General features: G+C 37.6%; 1 long non-coding RNA gene across 1 annotated transcript; it reads right to left on the bottom strand.

The window, feature by feature from the left end:
• Positions 1 to 6,448: 6,448 nt before the first annotated feature.
• Positions 6,449 to 8,618, bottom strand: LOC135256113 (uncharacterized). The gene is made up of 3 exons (XR_010330384.1): positions 8,539 to 8,618; positions 7,758 to 7,926; positions 6,449 to 7,059 (listed from the first exon to the last, which is right to left on the bottom strand). It is a non-coding gene; the product is annotated as an uncharacterized LOC135256113 (long non-coding RNA).
• Positions 8,619 to 8,865: the final 247 nt, after the last annotated feature.

The raw sequence follows: 8,865 nt of genomic DNA, 5'->3' as shown, positions 1-8,865 counted from the left end.
TTCCCTCCCTGCATGAATGGTGTTTTAAAATGGTGTATTAAAAATACTTTAATAGTTGATTGTAAAATAAAGATCTATTCTTTACAAATTGGAACCACGTCTCTGCCCTTTTGAGTGTTACGAACCTGTGTGTCTTGTGTTCGCAACTTAAACATGAATTTATTTGATGCACTTGTGTATATCCCAATATATATATATAATATATATATATGATATATATATATATATATATATGTAGTATTCACTATATATATATATATATATATATATACAGTTGCAATCAAAATTATTCAACCACCTCTAACCCATTGTGATGTGAATAAAATTTCATGACAATATATCAAATAAGGCCTTTGTAAACAGAAATCTCATAAAAAACACGTTTTCAACGTACAAAAATGCCAAGTTACTCACACATACAAGACATACACCGTCTATAACTCATTCATTCAGACTGCCAAAATCCAGGCCTGCCATTAAAAGTATTGATATCAAAACGACACCAAGTTACGGTACTACAAACAATATAGGCTATCTTGCCTCGCCGAAATTAAATAAAATGTATTCCAAAGCAATGCTACCCAATATTTCCTCAATTCTTTCAAGTCAATTGGCCCTGCGTGTATAAGCATGCAGTACATGGACAGGCCAAACATACGTGTGGATGGGTTTGTGAGAGTCAAGATTGATTAAATAGGCTGCCCAGCCTTTCTGTTGTGTGAATGATTTTATGTTTCTTGGTATAAATGTCTGTTTGTCAATGTAAATATAACATGCTGCGAAGGAAATGTGCCCTTGGGGATAAAGAAGTTTTCTATGTATGTATGTACAATATATATTTTACATGCAGTATTTATTGTTAGTAGCAAATATAGAAGAACTTGTATATTTAGTAAAATGAAGTTGACAAGCAAGTATAAACATGTTTTCTGGAGAAATATGCTTCCTGTAGTTACTGACCAGCAGTTTTCCACATGAATTTCAATGTGTTCCATGAGGCAATTCGACATATTTGACACTTTGATCTGACACAAAGTTTGCATGACATTGAAAAATGATAAGGTCACAAAACACAGGGCCAAGTGACTTGAAAGAATTGAGGAAATATTGGGTAGCATTGCTTTGGAATACATTTTATTTAATTTCGGCGAGGCAAGATAGCCTATATTGTTTGTAGTACCGTAACTTGGCGTCATTTTGATATCAATACTTTTAATGGCAGGCCTGGATTTTGACAGTCTGAATGAATGAGTTATAGACGGTGTATGTCTTGTACGTGTGAGTAACTTGGCATTTTTGTACGTTGAAAACGTGTTTTTTATGAGATATCATTTCTTCTTGCAAAGCGTTTTATTATGAGAGAAATGCGAAGTGACCCTGTAAGAAACGGTTGTGGATTATGGCTATCCTTGTGTGAATTTGTACAGTCTGATGAGCGTGTACCGCTTTGCAGTTTTGGTTTGCTATATATGTAAAACAGTGGCTGTGACAAAGGGTGCGGTGGCATAAGTGTAAACGCATCAGAAACGCAGGTGAAATATGGCCAGTGTATGTACTCACGGATTTGACGGCCATCCAACGAGCCTTGATTGACAGAAGAATCAGCAAGCCCATAGAATTAGAGCTCACTAGGTCGCAACTTGTGTACCTTCTGTCCTGCTCCGTTGTCTGTTATTTCGTGGAGATGCACTTTCAGTGTTTGTAAGGTTTATAAGGCATTTTGATAGGCTTATCTGCAGGTAGGAATCCTCTTCGCTGTTTTGCTAAGCTAGAACCAGAAAACTTGATAGTGAAGAATAGGAGCTAACGCAAATGTCCCAGCAGGCTTTGCATATGAGAAAAGAACAATAGTGTGAGATAAATTAGGAGAAATTATGAAATTGCGTAGTTGAAACAATATGTTTTTAGCAGAATGGGCATGTAGGTGAAGGTTGACATGATCACAGACTATAGTGCGAAGTAAATGAAGTGACCATGAGCGAGCTTAGTATCCTTATCGAAGGGTATATATAACAGTCTGTATAACATTATTGTTGTTACAGTGGAGAGGTAAGTAATGTGTGAAATCTATTGCACTGATGTGCTTTTGTCATATTCAGTACTAGTAGTTATAATTATGAGTGAGTCATGATTTTAAATGTAATGTTTTAATGGGGAGTTGCAGAACGTGCATAGGTAGTAATTGTTTGTATGTAGCTAGATAGAGAACAGGGCGAGGTAACATGAATGTAGAAACGTGGCGTTTGCCGATAAGGAGGTTTTGTAGGGTAGCCAAGTGAAGAAATATAGTTAGTAGAAATGGCACAGTGGTGAACCGGTGTAACTTTTTAATAAAAGGAATACATTTGCCGTCATGGAATGCATATGGGTGGCCGTGAGTGAGTTTTGGTAAAGCAAATATAAGCGTAAGTAAACGTTAGTGTAAAAGAGATAATTACCTGCCTGAGGGCGAGGTGGGATTCATCCTTCAAACAGAGGTTTACCAGTCTGTGACTTTGCGTGAAATATCATTAGCAAACTTGTCCGTGGTTTTAAAGAAGAACACAGACCAGTAAGCACAGAACAGCTCCCGTTGAATCCATATGGCTTTGCAATATTGTAGCCGGTTAACTCTCTGGGGTCTAAGGGTAAAATGAGGCACACTGGTGATTGTGCGATGCTCTGACATTTGTGTAAATTTCATCAACTTTATATACAGTGATTCCAAAGTGTTTCATATCTTTGTTTTCAGCACAAACTCAGCTACAACAATATGGCAGCAGTAAGTAGGTCATAATAATGTGTGGATTGTAAACTGCTCGAAAAACACACAAACTGTAAACAGTAGTTTTGAACATGCACAGGCATGTTGTAATAAAACACACTAAACAATTGTGAATAAGACTTTTGGTCACTGAAATGTGTTCTTCAAGGTCTTGGGTATCAAAAGATGACAAAATATTTTAGCAAATTCAATGAGAAATATAAAATAAATTGCTAAAAGTTAGTGTTGTGACTACTATTTTTCAACACCAGGTGAGAATGGGAGGGCAAATGGTCTTTCTGTAATGAATATGCATTGGGTAGGAATACCTGCCAGCTAAGTAGACTATTCACACCTGGCCGCATGCCTCCCCACCACTAAGACAAAGACTCAGTGAGCCATTTAGAAGACAGAAACAAAGACATCTTTTGATTTTAGAACATTTATTGAAGTAAACTGCATGGAAGATGAGATGAGACTGGCGTACTCCTGCAACGTCTGCCTGGCCTCTTAGCTAGTGGTGAACTAGGCCGTGTTTCCTGATCAACATCTCTGCAAATATAATAAAAACAAAATTGTTAGGAAATGTGAAATCAAATCAAACTTTATTTATATAGCACATTTCCTTCAACAGGTGAAAATTAAATGTGCTTTACAAAAAAGGGACAAACCACTAACTAATGAAAACAAAATTTATGAAATGTGACATCATATACAAACAAAGAACCAAACAAACACAACCAGACGCAGAGAGGTAGCCTATAATTTTGAGAAGCAATGGTTAGAATCATTCGTAGTGTGGGAATTTACAAGCGCGCATATTAGTGAATATTCCTACAAACACACAGAGAATGTAATACAGCACACATTTACAAATAATGCAAGCTATCAACGAAAAAACATTAGCTTAACTAAATAAACACTGATATTCCAACTAAACTACACGCAACTCATCAATAACAATGCCTCAATCTGAACTAGGCTAGGTCTGTTTAGCTAAGTGGTTATTTTATTGCTATTTCCCGAACTTACTTAGAGTATGCTAATATCGATTGTGCAAGGACATCAGTTTTAGAATCCTAGCCACGCCACTACACGCCAGGCATGAGCTATTTATTACGAATATGATCGAAAAACATACAGTCTACCTGATACTTCTAACACAACCAGACGCAGAGAGCCTAGCCTATAATTTTGAGATGCAATAGTTCGAATCGTTCGTAGTGTGGGAATTTACAAACGCGCACATTGCTGGATATTCCTACAAACACACAGATACGTTGCAATACAGTACACATATTTACCAATATGATCATAAGAAATATACTTACGCATGAAGTTGATCTTCAGCTGGATCAGTTCGCTGTTCGAAATGACACCGCTCTTCATCAGTGTCGGCTTCCGGACGGACCATTTTCCAAAATTAAACGAAATGTTCACCTCAAAAGAAGTGAATTAGACGACACTCTGTGACATTCTATCCCGCTTTCGCAGACTTGGCGTTTCTCACATGGATCTCGCATCGCCCCTCCTTTAGTCTCCTTCTATGGAGAGTAATTATGTTGTTAACATGTGAATGCGATTTGGGCGGACTTCCTGCTGAGGGAAATTCACATAGTAATGAGTAAAGTTTAGCGAAGCATACATGATCTAATTAATCGAATTTGGAACATTTAAAACAATTTATATTATTTGCCAATTGGCGCATTGGAAAGTCGCGATTCTAAGGTTTCTGTCAATGTTTTTGTTGCGTCTGTATGATAACAGCACGTGAAGTTAATCATCCAAATAGAAACTAAAGTTAATTTCATCTTGTCCAGCTCCGCCCGCGGAGCTCTCAACCCCAGAGGGTTAATAACTTAACGTGCAGATGGTACGTCATAATGCAGTGTATACGTTCGGTGAACGGCGGGGAGATATGGTGCAAAAGCAATAATTGAGAAGTAGTAGACAATTATTAGTGAAGGTAAAAGCAGGTTGAAGAAACGTGTTTCTAGCTGGGCTTGAACCTAGAACCCCACATTCCCAAGACTGGGACCTTGCCCACTAGGCCACAGGGGGACTAACTGTTTAAACTGGAAATGTCTCAGAGTAAAAAGGTATGGGTATTTCGCGTGTGTATGCACATTTTTGATTGGGTCGTGTAGGTGAAGATTTGGCTGGTGTCGGTAATATGTCCAATGGGGAGACATGTTGTTAGTGCGATAGGCGGCAGGAAAAATAAGAATGAGAAGAAGAAGAAAGAGAAGAAGAAGAAGAAGGAGAAAACGCAAAATCCCCTTAGTTTGGGGCTTTATTGTGTGGACATGTGAAGTTGTTTATGAAATCTGTCTGTTGAAATGGGGTCAGAATGTACAGAATTTAATGTTTTTAAGGGCTGAGTGTCTGTGGCTGTTGTGGTTATTTCTGTGGGGAACCCTGAAAAGTGCCAAACTCTCGGTGCTGTATAGGTATGGGGCATGCCCCCGCCAAGGCGTAACTTGGTGGGATGGCATACCTGCCATCCCAGTACATGTTTATTAGAACATGTTCAAGTGATTTTGAAAACATACAGCTGAGTTTACCCTTTGTTATTAGGAAAAAATGAAATTCTCTCCAAAAAAATCAATGACCAAATTATTCAACCCCCGAAATCAGTACTTTGTAGAACACCCTTTAGCTTTTATAACTTTCAATAAACGCTTTCTATAAGTGCTCACAAGCCTCTGACACCTCACCATTCTTCCTGTGCAAATGCTGTTCACCAATATTCTTTGGTTTTCGTAATGCCATGCTTTCTTCAAATCCCACCAAAGATTTCCAATGGGATTTAAATCTGGGGACGGAGAAGGCCAGTCAAGGACATTCCAAGATCGTTCCCTGAACCAAGCTTTGGCTGACATGGATGTATGCTTGGGATCATTGTCTTGCTGGAAAGTCCAATGATCACCAAGCTTCAGCTTATGCACTGAGGGCATCAAATTCTTCTCCAGAATGGCCTGGTATTTCAAGGAATCCATGGTGCCAGTCACACGCTGAATATTGCCAGCACCAGAAACAGCAAAACACCCCCACAGAAGGATTGACCAACCTCCATACTTGACTGTGGGGATGGTGTTCTTCTTGTCATAAGCTGCACCTTTCTTGCGCCAGACACACCGCTTATCCATGGGTCTAAACAATTCCAGTTTTGTCTTGTCACTCCATAAAATATTCTCCCAAAACTCCATACACTGTAAAAAAAAAATCCTGTAATTTTACAGTAAATTACTGCCAGCACAGTTACCAGTAGACTACTGTAAATGTATAGAAGTCTTAATGTAAATAAAACCTACAGTATATTACTGTATATGTCCAAGACAGTAAATTACTGGCAGCAGTTACCAGTAGTGTACTGTAAATTTACAGAAGCGTTACTGTAATTAAAAGTACAGTATAATACTGTAAAAATAAGATGCAGTAAATTACTGTATTTCTTAGTATTTTTCAGGCATCGTTACCAGTAGGTTACTGGAAATTCAACATGCTCTTACTGTAATTATTTACAGAATACTACTGTACATCAGGCAGTAAGCTAATGTATTTCTAAAACTTGCTCTAATTTTTTTGCCAGCAGTTGATAGCACTGAAGATCCCCCAACCTGTGCTACAAATTCACTGTGAACTATTGAAAGCAGATCAATGAAAATAAGTCTGTGGAAACAAATTTGAATGTCAAAGGAAAGTTTATTTCAGACAGACAGAAACTTGCTGTACATTGCTCTAAAGCAAATAAACGTAAATGTTTTCTGATAACAGCACCTCAAACAAAAATACAGAGGCGGGTAACTTATGGGCATTTCCACATAAAGCAGGATATGATGACTCAAAATTCAAAATCATAATACCATATCAAATGAGGTATCAAATGAAAGCTAAAGTCTATATTTTAATGTCAATATTATCCAGTCAAAAGTATAAGTAAAAAAGTAAAAAGTACTTTTTAACGGTTAACCGCTAAACGATAACACATCTGCAAAAAACAATAAGCAAAATGACTGAAATGAAAAACGATAAGAGTTACATGGAAAACATTGTGAAATTGACAAAGAAAAAATTGATACTGTTTTACCACCTCTAGTGGCAGTTCTGTCTTTTGGCTGCAACATACAGACGTCAGTTGAGCCCACTCACATTACACAAAGTCCCATTCAAACTCAGTCAGCCTCCGAAGCAATGTGCAGACATGTGGGTTGACAGAGGTGGACTTCTTCTGCACGACTTGTCCTGTCTTTTTGCTGACCATCTTCCCTTGGCAGGACTTTGATCCTTTTTTGGGATTGATCCCAAGGAAACTCCTGGAAAACACCAGAGGGTTAATCTAATATAAATATCAACTAAACCATGCACATGAAACATGATTAGTCTTAGGCCCAATGTCTTTTTAAAAATATAAATGCTTTATCAATGACAAGCATCTTTCTTTCTTAAGATCCGCCTCTTGTCTAGTCATGGGCGAGGCTATAGATATACTCACAATCATATGGGTTCTGCATGCCTGGCAAAGTATAGTACTAAAGTTTGGGAGCAGATCACAGCGTCCAGGTAAATCTTTTCCCTCATTGGCAGACTATTAGAATATACTATTTCCTCCTTCATATAGAATAAACTGCAATTATCAATTCTAACCTGCCAATCAATATGCAAGTTAAAGACTGTGGTAGTGCTTTTACAGCTGACAATCTCCTGACAAATCCCTTTTGAAAAACTCAAACTCTGTCGGTGAAGGGACTTACACCTTGTTTTGGCAATGTTGCACAAGTCTGCATTCAATTTGTTAATCAGCATAGGAACCAGCATGATAACACTCTGAAATAGAATCAATGTGAGACATGTAGACCGACACACACTGCTGAGAAGGACACCCAAATTAAAAACAATGCAGGCCATCTCATTTTTTTAAACGCTCGATCATAAAACCTGGAATGTTATGACTGGGTGTTCAGGCTTAAAAGACAAAAGTACGGGAGGAAGTACTCTTTTTTTTTTTTTTTACCTCTGAATGTACTCAAGGGTACAAGCAGCCTCTTCCTGGTACTGAAGGTTGAAATTGTATTAGCATGCCAAAAGTGCTGCAAGTCCAGGGAGAAAGGTTGGCTGGACCCCTTGAAACACTACCTGGGGTTCAATGGTGACCATCCAGCATTGTTCACTCAGCTTCTCACCTAAAACATATCCAGATATTGAAAGGGAATCTCAGTCAACAAATAACACAAATAACACTGAAAATAAAGTAATGAAAATAAAATCGCAGACTTTAACATTATTTACTTTAACAAAGTAAATAAATCTAACCATTACTATATTTTTCCACAGGGACAGGTAAGTACTAGGATTCACTTCGATTTCTCTCTACAGGTATGACAGATAAGTATGGGAGTTGGGTTTATCTAGAATAGGCATTTTTTAGGATTTTATAGACCATCAAAACTTTTGATTCTACTGCAGAAAACTTGACAAATTCTGACAAAAATAAATGAATGAATGAATAAAATCATAAAAAATGTTTATGTTGAAATTAAGACCTCATAAATTCAAATTTAAGACAATTTAATGACTTTTAAGGCCTAATAAAATTTTGTTGTATGTAAAATTGAATTTAAGACGTTTTCAGACTTTTTAAGGACCGGTGGACATCCTGCTATGACTTTTGCACAGTACTGCATTTTTTTATTTATTTGTGGCAAAGAGAATCGCAGGCTGATTATTGGATTTGTATCAATGTGTGGGTCTTTTTCTAGTAGTCAACACATTTTTAATACAATACCAATACATACCAAGTATTATCAGTCGAGGGCTTTCTGGAAGGCCAGGGATTCTTCCACATCAGCTGCTGTGGCAGTCTCCTGGAGACAACAACCAAAACATAATCATTAATGTATTGTACTCAAGATCAATGTACATGATCCTACAACCAACATGTGAATGAGGATGGCAATGAGCACCTCACACCCTATCCGTTTACAACGACCATCAATGCAATCTAAGGTGGTCAGTAGGAAAACCATGAAAAGTTATTATTTTAAAAAGTATGTTTACTTGCCTCAGTTTGAAGGATGAGGGCGTCAGTCTTCTCCTTGAAATGTGCCATCAACAGCTGAAAG

The sequence above is a fragment of the Anguilla rostrata genome, chromosome 5 (assembly GCF_018555375.3).
Source record: "Anguilla rostrata isolate EN2019 chromosome 5, ASM1855537v3, whole genome shotgun sequence".
NCBI classification, from domain to species: domain Eukaryota; kingdom Metazoa; phylum Chordata; class Actinopteri; order Anguilliformes; family Anguillidae; genus Anguilla; species Anguilla rostrata.
This window is presented reverse-complemented; position numbering and strand designations above follow the sequence as displayed.